General features: G+C 49.1%; 1 protein-coding gene across 3 annotated transcripts in view; it reads right to left on the bottom strand.

Annotated features, from left to right (window-relative positions):
- The window catches only part of RERG (RAS like estrogen regulated growth inhibitor), a 333,438-nt gene that overhangs the window by 292,400 nt on the left and 27,763 nt on the right, over positions 1–13,275 (bottom strand). The window contains exon 4 of one of the 3 annotated variants that reach the window (XM_063929455.1): positions 9,414–9,538. The exons of the other annotated variants lie outside the window; for them this stretch is intronic. The gene's annotated coding sequence lies outside the window, so the exon portion shown is untranslated. The remainder of the gene's footprint in view (positions 1–9,413; positions 9,539–13,275) is intronic. 3 annotated transcript variants of the gene reach the window in all.

Here is a 13,275-nt window from a genome sequence, read left to right as displayed (position 1 = left end):
TGCTTCTTGTGCCGCCCTGTCTGTTTACGTGGGCGACTGCCGTGATGTTGTCCGACTGGATCAGCACCGGCTGACCTTGAAGCAGAGGTCTTGCTTGGCTTAAGGCATTGTAAATGGCCCTTAGCTCCAAAATATTTATGTGAAGTGATGTCTCCAGGCTTGACCACAAGCCCTGGAAATTTCTTCCCTGTGTGACTGCTCCCCAGCCTCGCAGGCTGGCATCCGTGGTCACCAGGACCCAGTCCTGAATGCCGAATCTGCGGCCCTCTAGAAGATGAGCACTCTGCAACCACCACAGGAGAGACATCCTTGTCTTTGGTGACAGGGTTATCCGCTGATGCATCTGAAGATGCGATCCGGACCATTTGTCCAGCAGGTCCCACTGGAAAGTTCTTGCGTGGAATCTGCCGAATGGAATTGCTTCGAAGGAAGCCACCATTTTTCCCAGGACCCTTGTGCACTGATGCACTGACACTTGGCCTGGTTTTAGGAGGTTTCTGACTAGTTCGGATAACTCCCTGGCTTTCTCCTCCGGGAGAAAACACCTTTTTCTGGACTGTGTCCAGGATCATCCCTAGGAATAGAAGGCGTGTCGTCGGGATCAGCTGCGATTTTGGAATATTGAGAATCCAACCGTGCTGCCGCAGCACTATCTGAGATAGTGCTACCCCGACTTCCAACTGTTCCCTGGATCTTGCCCTTATCAGGAGATCGTCCAAGTAAGGGATAACTAAAACTCCCTTCTTTCGAGGGAGTATCATCATTTCGGCCATTACCTTGGTAAAGACCCGGGGTGCCGTGGACAATCCAAACGGCAGCGTCTGAAACTGATAGTGACAGTTCTGTACCACAAACCTGAGGTACCCTTGGAGAAGGGTAAATTGGGACATGTAGGTAAGCATCTTTGATGTCCAGAGAGACCATATAGTCCCCTTCTTCCAGGCTTGCAACCACTGCTCTGAGTGACTCCATCTTGAATTTGAACCTTTGTATGTAAGTGTTCAAGGATTTTAGATTTAAAATTGGTCTCACCGAGCCGTCCGGCTTCGGTACCACAAATAGTGTGGAATAGTACCCCTTTCCCTGTTGCAGGAGGGGTACCTTGATTATCACCTGCTGGGAATACAGCCTGTGAATGGCTTACAATACTGCCTCCCTGTCTGAGGGAGACGTCGGTAAAGCAGACTTTATGAAACGGCGAGGGGGAGACGTCTCGAATTTCTTGAGACGGGCCCCCACCGTGCCTGAGTCCGCTTGTAAAGCCCCAGCGTCATGCTGAGGACTTTGCGGAGGCGGGAGAGGGCTTTTGTTCCTGGGAACTGGCTGTTTGCTGCAGCCTTTTTCCTCTCCCTCTGCCACGGGGCAGAAATGAGGCGCCTTTTGCCCGCTTGCCCTTATGGGGCCGAAAGGACTGCGCCTGATAATACGGCGTCTTCTTAGGTTGAGAAGCTACCTGGGGTAAAAATGTGGATTTTCCAGCAGTTGCCGTGGCTACCAGGTCTGATAGACCTACCCCAAATAACTCCTCCCCCTTATAAGGCAATACTTCCATGTGCCTTTTAGAATCCGCATCACCTGACCACTGCCGCGTCCATAAACCTCTTCTTGCAGAAATGGACAGCGCGCTAACTCTTGATGCCAGTCGGCAAATATCCCTCTGTGCATCACGCATATATAAAAATGCATCTTTCAAATGCTCTATAGTCAGTAATATACTGTCCCTATCTAGGGTATCAATATTTTCAGTCAGGGAATCCGACCACGCCACGCCCGCACTGCACATCCAGGCTGAGGCGATTGCTGGTCGCAGTATAACACCCGTGTGAGTGTATATACATTTTAGGATATTCTCCTGCTTTCTATCGGCAGGTTCCTTTAGGGCGGCCGTATCAGGAGAGGGTAGTGCTACCTGTTTAGACAAGCGTGTGAGCGCTTTATCCACCCTAGGGGGTGTTTCCCAACGTGCCCTATCCTCTGGCGGGAAAGGGTACGATGCCAATAACCTTTTAGGAATTATCAGTTTTTTATCGGGGGAAACCCACGCCTCATCACACACTTCATTTAATTCCTCGGATACAGGAAAAACTACAGGCAGTTTTTTCTCACCAAACATAATACCCTTTTTAGTGGTACTTGTATTATCAGAGATATGCAATACATTTTTCATTGCTTCAATCATGTAACGTGTGGCCCTAGTGGAAGTCACGTTTGTCTCCTCATCATCGACACTGGAGTCAGTATCCGTGTCTGTGTCTGCCATTTGAGGTAACGGGCGTTTTAAAGCCCCTGATGGCGTTTGAGACCCCTGGACAGGCACAAGCTGAGTAGCCGGCTGTCTCATGTCGTCAACTGTCTGTCGTAAAGAGCTGACACTGTCACGCAATTCCTTCCATAAGCTCATCCACTCAGGTGTCGACTCCCTAGGGGGTGACAACTCTATAATAGGCAATTGCTCCGCCTCCATCTCATTTTCCTCCTCAAACATGTCGACACAATCATACCGACACACCGCACACACACACAGGGAATGCACTGATAGACGACAGGACCCCACTAGCCCTTTGGGGAGACAGAGGGAGAGTATGCCAGCACACACCAGAGCGCTATATATAGACAGGAATACCACTATAAAATGTGCTTTTCCCTTTATAGCTGCTGTTAGTATTAAAACTGCGCCAAATTAGTGCCCCCCTCTCTTTTTTACCCTTTTCTGTAGTGCAGGACTGCAGGGGAGAGTCAGGGAGACGTCCTTCCAGCGGAGCTGTGATGGAAAATGGCGCCTGTGTGCTGAGGAGACAGGCTCCGCCCCCTTCTCGGCGGCCTTTTCTCCCGCATTTTGGTGAGTTCTGGCAGGGGTTAAAATACATCCATATAGCCCTGGGGGTTATATGTGGTGTATTTATGCCAGCCAAGGTGTTTACATTGCTGCTCAGGGCGCCCCCCCCTAGCGCCCTGCACCCTCAGTGACCGAAGTGTGAAGTGTGCCTGAGTAACAATGGCGCACAGCTGCAGTGCTGTGCGCTACCTTGTTGAAGACTGATGTCTTCTGCCGCCGATTTTTCCGGACCTCTTCTTGCTTCTGGCTCTGTAAGGGGGCCGGCGGCGCGGCTCTGGGACCGAGCTCCGAGGCTGGGCCTGTGTTCGGTCCCTCTGGAGCTAATGGTGTCCAGTAGCCTAAGAAGCCCAAGCTGGCTGCAAGCAGGCAGGTTCGCTTCTTCTCCCCTTAGTCCCTCGATGCAGTGAGCCTGTTGCCAGCAGGACTCACTGAAAATAAAAAACCTAAAACTAAACTTTCACTAAGAAGCTCAGGAGAGCCCATAGTGTGCACCCTTCTCGGCCGGGCACAAAAATCTAACTGAGGCTTGGAGGAGGGTCATAGGGGGAGGAGCCAGTGCACACCAGGTAGTCCTAAAGCTTTACTTTTGTGCCCAGTCTCCTGCGGAGCCGCTATTCCCCATGGTCCTTACGGAGTTCCCAGCATCCACTAGGACGTCAGAGAAATAAAAAAATTCTGGCATTCCCTCATTACTTTCAAAACAGCGATATAATAAGAATTTACTTACCGATAATTCTATTTCTCATAGTCCGTAGTGGATGCTGGGGACTCCGTAAGGACCATGGGGAATAGCGGCTCCGCAGGAGACTGGGCACATCTAAAAAAAGCTTTAGGACTATCTGGTGTGCACTGGCTCCTCCCCCTATGACCCTCCTCCAAGCCTCAGTTAGGATACTGTGCCCGGACGAGCGTACACAATAAGGAAGGATTTTGAATCCCGGGTAAGACTCATACCAGCCACACCAATCACACCGTATAACCTGTGATCTGAACCCAGTTAACAGCATGATAACAGAGGAGCCTCTGAAAGATGGCTCACAACAATAATAACCCGATTTTTGTAACAATAACTATGTACAAGTATTGCAGACAATCCGCACTTGGGATGGGCGCCCAGCATCCACTACGGACTATGAGAAATAGAATTATCGGTAAGTAAATTCTTATTTTCTCTAACGTCCTAAGTGGATGCTGGGGACTCCGTAAGGACCATGGGGATTATACCAAAGCTCCCAAACGGGCGGGAGAGTACGGATGACTCTGCAGCACCAAATGAGAGAACTCCAGGTCCTCCTCAGCCAGGATATCAATTTTGTAGAATTTTACAAACGTATTTGCTCCTGACCAAGTAGCTGCTCGGCAAAGTTGTAAAGCCGAGACCCCTCGGGCAGACGCCCAAGATGAGCCCACCTTCCTTGTGGAGTGGGCATTTACAGATTTTTGGCTGTGGCAGGCCTGCCACAGAATGTGCAAGCTGAATTGTACTACAAATCCAACGAGCAATAGTCTGCTTAGAAGCAGGAGCACCCAGCTTGTTGGGTGCATACAGGATAAACAGCGAGTCAGATTTCCTGACTCCAGCCGTCCTGGAAACATATATTTTCAGGGCACTGACAACGTCTAGCAACTTGGAGGCCTCCAAGTCCCTAGTAGCCGCAGGCACCACCAATAGGTTGGTTCAGGTGAGACGCTGAAACCACCTTGGGGAGAAACTGAGGACGAGTCCTCAATTCCGCCCTGTCCGAATGGAAAATCAGATAAGGGCTTTTTCAGGATAAAGCCGCCAATTCTGACACGCGCCTGGCCCAGGCCAGGGCCAACAGCATGACCACTTTCCATGTGAGATATTTTAACTCCACAGATTTAAGTGGTTCAAACCAATGTGACTTTTGGAACCCAAAACTACATTGAGATCCCAAAGTGCCACTGGAGGCACAAAAGGAGGCTGTATATGCAGTACCCCTTTTACAAACGTCTGAACTTCAGGGACTGAAGCTAGTTCTTTTTGGAAGAAAATTGACAGGGCCGAAATTTGAACCTTAATGGACCCCAATTTCAGGCCCATAGACACTCCTGTTTGCAGGAAATGTAGGAATCGACCCAGTTGAATTTCCTCCGTCGGGGCCTTACTGGCCTCGCACCACGCAACATATTTTCGCCAATTGCGGTGATAATGTTTTTGCGGTTACATCCTTCCTGGCTTTGATCAGGATAGGGATGACTTCATCCGGAATGCCTTTTTTCCTTCAGGATCCGGCGTTCAACCGCCATGCCGTCAAACGCAGCCGCGGTAAGTCTTGGAACAGACAGGGTCCTTGCTGGAGCAGGTCCCTTCTTAGAGGTAGAGGCCACGGATCCTCCGTGAGCATCTCTTGAAGTTCCGGTTACCAAGTCCTTCTTGGCCAATCCGGAACCACGAATATAGTGCTTACTCCTCTCCATCTTATCAATCTCAGTACCTTGGGTATGAGAGGCAGAGGAGGGAACACATACCCTGACTGGTACACCCACGGTGTTACCAGAGCGTCTACAGCTTATTGCCTGAGGGTCCCTGGACCTGGCGCAATACCTGTCGAGTTTTTAATCATGTGGAAGACTTCTGGGTGAAGTCCCCACTCTCCCGGGTGGAGGTCGTGCTGAGGAAGTCTGCTTCCCAGTTGTCCACTCCCGGAATGAATACTGCTGACAGTGCTATCACATGATTTTCCGCCCAGCGAAGAATCCTTGCAGCTTCTGCCATTGCCCTCCTGCTTCTTGTGCCACCCTGTCTGTTTACGTGGGTGACTGCCGTGATGTTGTCCGACTGGATCAACATCGGCTGACCTTGAAGCAGAGGTCTTGCTAAGCTTAGAGCATTGTAAATGTCCCTTAGCTTCAGGATATTTATGTGAAGTGATGTCTCCAGGCTTGACCATAAGCCCTGGATATTCCTTCCCTGTGTGACTGCTCCCCAGCCTCGCAGGCTGGCATCCGTGGTCACCAGGACCCAGTCCTGAATGCCTAATCTGCGGCCCTCTAGAAGATGAGCACTCTGCAACCACCACAGGAGGGACACCCTTGTCCTTGGTGACAGGGTTATCCGCTGAGGCATCTGAAGATCATTTGTCCAGCAGGTCCCACTGGAAAGTTCTTGCGTGGAATCTGCCGAATGGGATTGCTTCGTAGGAAGCCACCATTTTACCCAGAACCCTTGTGCATTGATGCACTGAGACTTGGCTCGGTTTTAGGAGGTTCCTGACTAGCTCGGATAACTCCCTGGCTTTCTCCTCCGGGAGAAACACCTTTTTCTGGACTGTGTCCAGGATCATCCCTAGGAACAGAAGACACGTCGTCGGAACCAGGTGCGATTTTGGAATCTTGAGAATCCAATCGTGCTGCCGCAACACTACCTGAGATAGTGCTACACCGACCTCCAACTGTTCCCTGGATCTTACCCTTATCAGGGAATTGTCCAAGGAAGGGTTAACTAAAATTCACTTCCTTCGAAGGAATATCATCATTTCGGCCATTACCTTGGTAAAGACCCGGGGTGCCGTGTACCATCCATACGGCAGCGTCTGAACTGATAGTGACAGTTCTGTACCATAAACCTGAGGTACCCTTGGTGAGAAGGGTAAATTTTGACATGAAGGTAAGCATCCTTGATGTCCCGAGACATCATGTAGTCCCCTTCTTCCAGGTTCGCAATCACTGCTCTGAGTGACTCAATCTTGAATTTGAACCTCTGTACGTAAGTGTTCAAAGATTTTAGATTTAGAATCGGTCTCACCGAGCCGTCCGGCTTCGGTACCACAACAGTGTGGAATAATACCCCGTTCCCTGTTGCAGGAGGGGTATCTTGATTATCACCTGCTGGGAATACAGCTTGTGAATGGCTTCCAAAACTGTCTCCCTGTCAGAAGGAGACATCGGTAAAGCCGACTTTAGGAAACGGCGAGGGGGAGACGTCTCGAATTCTAATTTGTACCCCTGAGATATCACCTGAAGGATCCAGGGGTCTACTTGCGAGTGAGCCCACTGCGCGCTGAAATTCATTGAGACGGGCCCCCCATCGTGCCTGATTCTGCTTGTAAAGCCCCAGCGTATACTGAGGGCTTGGCAGAGGCGGGAGAGGGTTTCTGTTCCTGGGAACTGGCTGATTTCTGCAGCCTTTTTCCTCTCCCTCTGTCACGGGGCAGAAATGAGGAACCTTTTGCCCGCTTGTCCACGAAAAGACTGCGCCTGATAATACGGCGTCTTCTCATGTTGAGAGGCGACCTGGGGTACAAACGTGGAATTCCCAGCTGTTGCCGTGGCCACCAGGTCTGAAAGACCGACCCCAAATAACTCCTCCCTTAATAAAGCAATACTTCCAAATGCCGTTTGGAATACGCATCACCTGACCACTGACGTGTCCATAACCCTCTACTGGTAGAAATGGACAACGCGCTTAGACTTGATGCCAGTCGGCAAATATTCCGCTGTGCATCACGCATATATAAAAATGCATCTTTTAAATGCTCTATAGGCAATAATATACTGTCCCTATCTAGGGTATCAATATTTTCAGTCAGGGAATCCGACCACGCCAACCCAGCACTGCACATCCAGGCTGAGGCGATTGCTGGTCGCAGTATAACACCAGTATGTGTGTAAATACCTTTTAGGATACCCTCCTGCTTTCTATCAGCAGGATCCTTAAGGGCGGCCATCTCAGGAGAGGGTAGAGCCCTTACAAGCGTGTGAGCGCTTTATCCACCCTAGGGGGTGTTTCCCAACGCACCCTAACCTCTGGCGGGAAAGGATATAATGCCAATAACATTTTAGAAATTATCCGTTGTTATTGGGGGAAACCCACGCATCATCACACACCTCATTTAATTTCTCAGATTCAGGAAAACTACAGGTAGTTTTTCCTCACCGAACATAATACCCCTTTTTTGGTGGTACTCGTATTATCAGAAATGTGTAAAACATTTTTCATTGCCTCAATCATGTAACGTGTGGCCCTACTGGAAGTCACATTCGTCTCTTCACCGTCGACACTGGAGTCAGTATCCGTGTCGGCGTCTATATCTGCCATCTGAGGTAACGGGCGCTTTAGAGCCCCTGACGGCCTATGAGACGTCTGGACAGGCACAAGCTGAGTAGCCGGCTGTCTCATGTCAACCACTGTCTTTTATACAGAGCTGACACTGTCACGTAATTCCTTCCAACAGTTCATCCACTCAGGTGTCGACCCCCTAGGGGGTGACATCACTATTACAGGCAATCTGCTCCGTCTCCACATCATTTTTCTCCTCATACATGTCGACACAAAAGTACCGACATACAGCTCACACACAGGGAATGCTTTGATAGAGGACAGGACCCCACTAGCCCTTTGGGGAGACAGAGGGAGAGTTTGCCAGCACACACCAGAGCGCTATATATATATACAGGGATAACCTTATATAAGTGTTTTTCCCCTTATAGCTGCTGTATAGTTAATACTGCGCCTAATTAGTGCCCCCCTCTCTTTTTTTAACCCTTTCTGTAGTGTAGTGACTGCAGGGGAGAGACAGGGAGCTTCCCTCCAACGGAGCTGTGAGGGAAAATGGCGCCAGTGTGCTGAGGAGATAGGCTCCGCCCCTTTTTCGCGGACTTTTCTCCTGCTTTTTTATGGATTCTGGCAGGGGGTAAATGCATCCATATAGCCGAGGAGCTATATGTGATGCATTTTTTTTGCCATCCAAGGTGTTTTTATTGCGTCTCAGGGCGCCCCCCCCAGCGCCCTGCACCCTCAGTGACCGAAGTGTGAAGTGTGCTGAGAGCAATGGCGCACAGCTGCAGTGCTGTGCGCTACCTTGTTGAAGACAGGACGTCTTCTGCCGCCGATTTTCCGGACCTCTTCTGCCTTCTGGCTCTGTAAGGGGGCCGGCGGCGCGGCTCTGGGACCCATCCAAGCTGGGCCTGTGATCGTCCCTCTGGAGCTAATGTCCAGTAGCCTAAGAAGCCCAATCCACTCTGCACGCAGGTGAGTTCGCTTCTTCTCCCCTTAGTCCCTCGATGCAGTGAGCCTGTTGCCAGCAGGTCTCACTGAAAATAAAAAACCTAATCTAAAACTTTCACTAAGAAGCTCAGGAGAGCCCCTAGCGTGCACCCTTCTCGTTCGGGCACAGAGATCTAACTGAGGCTTGGAGGAGGGTCATAGGGGGAGGAGCCAGTGCACACCAGATAGTCCTAAAGCTTTCTTTAGATGTGCCCAGTCTCCTGCGGAGCCGCTATTCCCCATGGTCCTTACGGAGTCCCCAGCATCCACTTAGGACGTTAGAGAAATATATATATATATAGATATCTTAATGATATGTAATGAGACTTCTTTTCAGAGCATTTGTGCAGCAGGTACTAGATGAATGTCCGACCAGAGCTGAGTAATAAGAAGAGGATTATATTTCAGGTACTGGGATACGAGACTTGTAGCAACAAATAAAATAAAGTGTACTCAAGTAAGTTGGATAAGTACTGGGAGAAGGAAGGATATATGATATTCCGCATACTTAATTATCCTGCAGGAGACTTTACTCTTCCCGGCTATACTCAGGGATATTATAATTACCTACTGTAGGAGGACTATCCCAGATCGGAGCTCTAGTAGTGTGACACCTGGAAACTCCCATGACTTTGTGGCAATAGACGGTGAAGGTGGTGCAGAGACTGGAGATATTCTGAGCGAAGCTTACACTATAGTGACATGGAAATTGAAATATAAATTTAATGAAAATTAAATCCTAGTCCTTTGGGTAAAGTACTTACCTAGTCTAATCAGACTCTAGTCGTCCATGATTCCAGGGAGAGTCCAGGCAATTGCTACCTTCACTCTGTATTTAATTAGGAAGACTCCACTAACTGCTGTGGATAGGATAACCCACAGTGTACCTTCATAGAATATCTAGGGAGCTTTTAACTGAGATTTGTATTCCTATTCGATGCCGGAAATCCCTAGCTGTGGAATTACCATGGTCATGGGCCATTATCGACCACTTTACAAGCATTTATAAACAGAGAGGGAAGAAGATTGCACATCGTACATCCCCTTTGTAACTGGAGTAAATATATATTATTGGAGAGTTTATTAATATTATTGGAGAGTAACTAACAATAAGGAAACCACTCAACCCCTTTGGTGGGCCACTCTCAATCAGATATTGACACCACCTAGAGTGATTAAGCATAGTCACTAAGTATATTATATTACATAGGTGTAATCTGCGCAGATTGTAAGAGGTAAAATTTTAGAAAACCCGGGTCCACAGACTTACCTGCTGTGGGATATAAAAAAAAAAATAAGATTTTACTCACCGGTAAATCTATTTCTCGTAGTCCGTAGTAGATGCTGGGAACTCCGAAAGGACCATGGGGAATAGCGGGCTCCGAAGGAGGCTGGGCACTCTAGAAAGATTTATGACTACCTGGTGTGCACTGGCTCCTCCCACTATGACCCTCCTCCAAGCCTCAGTTAGGACACTGTGCCCGGACGAGCTGACATAATAAGGAAGGATTTTGAAACCCAGGTAAGACTCATACCAGCCACACCAATCACACCGTACAACTCGTGATACTATATCCAGTGTGACCGTATGAAAACAACTGAGCCTCTCAACAGATGGCTCAACAATAACCCTTTAGTTAGCAATAACTATTTACAAGTATTGCAGACAATCCGCACTTGGGATGGGCGCCCAGCATCCACTACGGAATACGAGAAATAGATTTACCGGTGAGTAAAATCTTATTTTCTCTGACGTCCTAGTGGATGCTGGGAACTCCGAAAGGACCATGGGGATTATACCAAAGCTCCCAAACGGGCAGGAGAGTGCGGATGACTCTGCAGCACCGAATGAGAGAACTCAAGGTCCTCCTCAGCAAGGGTATCAAATTTGCAAAATTCTACAAACGTGTTTGCCCCTGACCAAGTAACAGCTCGGCAAAGTTGTAAAGCCGAGACCCCTCGGGCAGCCGCCCAAGATGAGCCCACCTTCCCTGTGGAATGGGCTTTCACTGATTTAGGATGCGGCAGTCCAGCCGCAGAATGCGCCTGCTGAATCGTGTCACAGATCCAGCGAGCGATAGTCTGCTTAGAAGCAGGAGCACCCAACTTGTTGGGTGCATACAGGACAAATAGCGAGTCAATTTTCCGGACTCTAGCCGTCCTGGAAACATAATTTTTCAAGGCCCTGACTACGTCCAGTAACTTGGAATCCTCCAAGTCCCTAGCAGCCGCAGGCACCACAATAGGTTGGTTCAAGTGAAAAGCTGATACCACCTTAGGGAGAAACTGGGGACGAGTCCTCAATTCTGCCCTATCCATATGGAAAATCAGATAAGGACTTTTATATGACAAAGCTGCCAATTCTGATACACGCCTGGCCGAAACCAAGGCCAATAACATGACCACTTTCAACGTGAGATATTTTAGATCCACGGTTTTTAGTGGTTCAAACCAATGTGATTTTTTTAAGAAACTCAACACCACGTTGAGATCCCAAGGTGCCACTGGAGGCACCACCGGGGGCTGAATATGCAGCACTCCTTTTACAATGTCTGAACTTCAGGTACTGAAGCTAATTCTTTCTGGAAGAAAATCGACAGAGCCGAGATCTGTATCTTAATGGAGCCTAATTTTAGGCCCATAGACACTCCTGCTTGTAGGAAATGCAGAAATCGACCTAGTTGAAATTCCTCTGTTGGGGCCTTTTTTGGCCTCACACCAAGCAACATATTTCCGCCATATGCGGTGATAATGTTTTGCAGTTACATCTTTCCTGGCTTGAATCAGCGTAGGAAAGACTTCCTCCGGAATGCCTTTTTCCTTTAGGATCCGGCGTTCAACCGCCATGCCATCAAAACGTAGCCGCGGTAAGTCTTGGACCAGACAGGGCCCCTGCTGCAGCAGGTCCTGTCTGAGCGGCAGAGGCCATGGGTCCTCTGATATATTTTCTTGAAGTTCTGGGTACCAGGCTCTTCTTGGCCAATCCGGAACCACGAGTATCGTTCTTACTCCTCGCCTTCTTATTATTCTCAGTACCTTTGGTATGAGAGGCAGAGGGGGGAAAACATAAACCGACTGGTACACCCACGGTGTTACCAGAGCGTCCACAGCTATCGCCTGAAGGTCCCTTGACCTGGCGCAATATCTTTTATAGCTTTTTGTTGAGGCGGGACGCCGTCATGTCCACCTGTGGCCTTTCCCAATGGTGTACAATCCTTTGGAAGACTTCTGGATGAAGTCCCCACACTCTCGGGTGGAAGTCGTGTCTGCTGAGAAGATCTGCTTCCCAGTTGTCCACTCCGGGAATGAACACTGCTGACAGTGCTAACACATGATTTTCCGCCCATCGGAGAATCCTTGTGGCTTCTGCCATCGCCATCCTGCTTCTTGTGCCGCCCTGTTGGTTTACATGGGCGACTGCCGAGATGTTGCCTGATTGGATCAGGACCGGCTGGTTTTGAAGCAGAGGCCTTGCCTGACTCAGGGCATTGTAAATGGCCCTCTGTTCCAGAATATTTATGTAGGGAAGTCACCTGACTTGACCAAAGTCCCTGGAAGTTTCTTCCCTGTGTGACTGCCCCCCAGCCTCAAAGGCTGGCAACCATGGTCACTAGGACCTAGTCCTGTATGTCGAACCTGCGGCCCTCTTGAAGATGGGCACTCTGCAGCTACTACAGTAGAGATACCCTGGTCCTTGGAGACAGGGTTATCAGCCTAATGCATCTGAAGATGCGACCCGGACCACTTGTCTAACAGGTCCCCCTGAAAAATTCTTGCATGGAACCTGCCGAATGGGATTGCTTCGTAGGAAGCTACCATTTTTCCCAGGACTCGCGTGCAATGATGCACCGATACCTGTTTTGGCTTCAGGAGGTCTCTGACTAGAGATGACAGCTCCTTGGCTTTCTCCTCCGGGAGAAACACTTATTTCGGGTCTGTGTCCAGAACCATCCCCAGGAACAGTAGACGTGTCGTAGGAACCAGCTGTGACTCTGGACTGTTTAGAATCCAACCGTGCTGTTGTAGCACTTTCCAAAATAGTGCTACCCCGACTAGCAACTGCTCCTTGGACCTCGCCCTTATAAGGAGATTGTCCAAGTACGGGATAATTAAAACTCCCCTTTTTCGAAGGAGTATCATCATTCCGGCCATTACCTTGGTAACACCCTCGGTGCCATGTACAGTCCAAACGGCAGAGTCTGGACTTGGTAATGGTAATCCTGTACCACAAATCTAAGGTACTCCTGGCGAGGATAGTAAATAGGGACATGCAGGTAAGCATCCTTGATGTCCCGGGATACCATGTAATTCCCCTCGTCCAGGATTGCAATAACCGCCCTGAGCGATTCCATCTTGAACTTGAATTTTTTTATGTATGTGTTCAAGGATTTTAAATATAAAAAAGGGTCACACCGAACCATGCGGTTTC

This window comes from Pseudophryne corroboree, chromosome 6 (genome assembly GCF_028390025.1).
Source record: "Pseudophryne corroboree isolate aPseCor3 chromosome 6, aPseCor3.hap2, whole genome shotgun sequence".
NCBI lineage: Eukaryota > Metazoa > Chordata > Amphibia > Anura > Myobatrachidae > Pseudophryne > Pseudophryne corroboree.
Note: the sequence above shows the minus strand (reverse complement) of the source record. Positions and strands in the feature narration are given on the sequence as shown.